A 3,837-nucleotide genomic window follows, 5' to 3' on the forward strand; every position below is an offset into this window, starting at 1 on the left:
TATCACCCCCCTTCATTATTTCAATGCCTTCTCCACTTTATATCCCTGCAAAACAGGCCAGCTGTTTCTAGGAAAGCACATGGTGCTATTGCTATTTTAATGATGATATTGGAGAGCACTTGTTTGGGTGCTAATTCCATGGCAAACACTGCTATTTGGCCCAAAGTACTGTTTTTCTATTCTTCTCTATATTTATGGACAAAATAAAATTCTTAGCTAAGAAGACTTTATCTCATTCAAGTATGTATTATGGAATTTTGTTGACACTTAAGTGTCTCTGACTTACCTGGAATATTGAAATTTCCCATGAATTCAAATTGAGCACTGTAAATAAACAATCTTTTACTAAAAGCGTTTGTGAGGCAGAGTAAGATTCATAAAATTTCTTTGTAATATGGAAAAAATTTTGTTAATGATGTTCCTAGTAATCCCTCTGAACACAGCATTCTCAATTCTCAGTATGCACCATGAATCACTCAGGGGAAATTGGTATCTCTGCAAGCAGGCAGAAGAAGGTGCTGAGTAGAGGTGCATCACATCGCACATAAATGCTGTCTATATGCACCTATTAGAGTCTTAATTTAATGGACTGTTATTTTCATGGCTAGATACTTACTGAATCTAGTCATATTATTTTTGGCAGCTAACGGTATCTGTTACCCATTATTATTATTATTATTATTATTTTTTTGAGATGGAATCTTGCTCTGTCACCCAGGCTGGGGTGCAATGGCATAATCTTGGCTCACTGCAACCTCTGCCTCCCAGATTCAAGCCATTCTCCTGCCTTGGCCTCTCAGGTAGCTGGGACTACAGGCATGCGCCACCACACCTGGCTAATTTTTTTGTATTTTTAGTAGAGATGGCGTTTCACCATGCTGGCCAGGCTGCTGTCAAACTCCTGACCTCAAGTGATCCGTCCACCTTGGCCTCCCAAAGTGCTGGGATTACAGATGTGAGCCACTACACTCGGCCACCCATCAATTTTATACAATTATTTCCCTGGCTGAAAAATAAATCCTTTCCTAATTTACTCTACATAGAGAGATTAGATTTGCAATCTTCAATCTTTTAATGTTAAAGCAAATCAGAGAAGAGCAGTGTATGTATGTAGAATGCATTCTCCTGCCTAACTTCAAAATTCTTCTTATATTTTCTTGGATACCCTAGGAAGCCACCTAAAAAATACGTCTTTCAAATCCTTTAGCCAGGAGTTTAGATTTCATATGGTCAATAACTTAATGATTGAGCAAAGCCAAAATCTTGTCTTTGTTTCTTGTGAGTAATCTGACCATTTCAAAAAGCATGGCAGTTATGCCAAGCCTTTGAAAAGATGTGGTTTTGATTAATTTTATCCCATTTCAAATGTTTTCTCTAATTGTTAATTTTATTAGGTTACTCTAAGAGCAAATATCTATGTAAATGTTCATACATTAAAGAAATATTCATGGCTGGGTGCGGTGGCTCACGCCTGTAATCCCAGCATTTTGGGAGGCCGAGGTGGGTGGATCACTTAAGGTCAGGAGTTTGAGACCTGCCTGGCCAACATGGTGAAACCCCATGTCTACTAAAGATACAAAAAACTAGCTGGGCATGGTTGTGTGTGCCTGTAATCCCAGCTACTTAGGAGGCTGAGGCAAGAGAATCACTTGAACCCAGAAGGCAGAGGTTGCAGTGAGCCGGGATTGTGCCACTGCACTCCAGTCTGTGCGACAGGGTGAGACTCTGTCTCGAAAAATAAATAAATAAATAAATATTCATACTATGACCAGGTGCAGTGGCTCACACATGTAATCCCAGCACTTTGAGAGGCCGAGGTGAACAAATCACTTGAGGTCAGGAGTTCGAGACCAGCCTGGCAAACATGGTGAAACCTCATCTTTACTAAACATAAAAAAATTAGCCAAGTGTGGCCAGAGCAGGGCTCAGGCTAGGGTGCAGAGCTGGCAAGTCATGGCTGGGGCCAGAGTAGGGAGCGCGGCGTGGAGGTGCCACCCAGTGCAGGTGGTGAAGAGATCAGAACCCTCTTCCCCAAGCCAAGCCAACCTCAGCAGGGACCTGGGCTCAGGGGCGCAGCAGCGGTGACTGCAGTGGCTGGATGATGGCAGCACCCACCAGAGCCGGGGCAGTGATTACAGCCCCAGACAGGAGGCGCTGGCTGTGGTCGGTTCTGGTGGTGGCGCTGGGGCTCTTGACAGCTGGAGTATCAGCCTTGGAAGTATATTTACCAAAAGAAATCTTTGTGGCAAATGGTACACAAGGGAAGCTGACCTGCAAGTTCAAGTCTACTAATACGACTGGCGGGTTGACCTCAGTCTCCTGGAGCTTCCAGCCAGAGGAGGCCGACACCACCGTGTGATTTTGCCACTACTCCCAAGGGCAAGTGTACCTTGGGAATTATCCACCATTTAGATACAGAATCAGCTGGGCTGGAGACATTGACAAGAAAGATGCATCAATCAACATAGAAAATATGCAGTTTATACACAATGGCACCTATATCTGTGATGTCAAAAACCCTCCTGACATTGTTGTCCAGCCTGGACACATTAGGCTCTGTGTCATAGAGAAAGAGAGTTTGCCTGTGTTTCCAGTTTGGGTAGTGGTGGGCATAGTTACTGCTGTGGTCCTAGGTCTCACTCTGCTCATCAGCATGATTCTGGCTGTCCTCTATAGAAGGAAAAACTCTAAACAGGATTAAACTGGCTGCAGTACATCAGAGAGTTTGTTACCAGTTAAGCAGGCTCCTCAGAAGTCCCCCTCTGACACTGAGGGTCTTGTAAAGAGTCTGCCTTCTGGATCTCACCAGGGCCCAGTCATATATGCACAGTTAGACCACTCTAGTGGACATCAGAGTGACAAGATTAACAAGTCAGTCTGTGGTGTATGTGGATATCCGAAAAAATTAAGAGAAGACCTAGAACATATCTTCAGCAAGAAACAAAACCAAACTGGACTCTTGTTCAGAAAATGTAGCCCATTACCACATGTAGCCTTGGAGACCCAGGCAACGACAAGTACATGTGTACTCACAGAGGGAGAGAAAAATGTGTACAAAGAATATGTATAAATATTCTATTTAATCTTCCTGATGTGAGAAGCCAATGTTGCATGATGAAAAGATGGTATGATTCTACATATGTACCCATTGTCTTGCTGTTTTTGTACTTTCTTTTCATGTCATTTAGAATTGGGAGATTTCAGAAACATTCCTTTCACCATCATTTAGAAATGGTTTGCCTTAATGGAGACAGCAGCAGATCCTGTAGTATTTCCTGTAGACATGGCCTTTTAATCTAAGGGCTTAATCAGTCTTAGCATTTATTGTAGTTGGAGGATGGAGATGCTATGATGGAAGCATACTCAGGGGGCCTTTAACACAGTATCAGTACCATTTATTTGTTTGCAGCTTTAAAAAAATACTCATTGGCTATGCCACTTGAAAACAATTTGAGAAGTTTTTTTGATGTTTTTCTCACTAAAATATGGGGCAATTGTCAGCCTTACATGTTGTGTATACTTACTTTAAGTTGCACCCTTGAAATGTATCATATCAATTTCTGGATTCATAATAGCAAGATTAGCAAAGGATAAATGCTGAAGGTCACTTCATTCTGGATACCTTTGGATCAATACTGATTAAGTAGAAAATCCAAGCTTTGCTTGAGAACTATTGTAATGTGGAAAGTAAAAGGTATCGGTTTTATTCTTTGCTGATGTCCTTTCTGCTTGAAATAACAGTCCCCATACAGCTAAAGGAGAGGAGTTTCTTCTAAGTAGGCAAAAATGGGATCATTATATTACCACTCTCCAATATCCAAGAGCTCGCTCTCTAGA

At 42.0% G+C, this 3,837-nt stretch overlaps 1 pseudogene; it reads left to right on the top strand.

Moving 5' to 3' along the window:
• The first annotated feature begins 2,101 nt into the window (after positions 1-2,101).
• LOC100433406 (myelin protein zero-like protein 1) lies at positions 2,102-3,350 on the top strand (annotated as a pseudogene).
• Positions 3,351-3,837: the final 487 nt, after the last annotated feature.

Source organism: Pongo abelii, chromosome 6 (assembly GCF_028885655.2).
Source record: "Pongo abelii isolate AG06213 chromosome 6, NHGRI_mPonAbe1-v2.0_pri, whole genome shotgun sequence".
NCBI lineage: Eukaryota > Metazoa > Chordata > Mammalia > Primates > Hominidae > Pongo > Pongo abelii.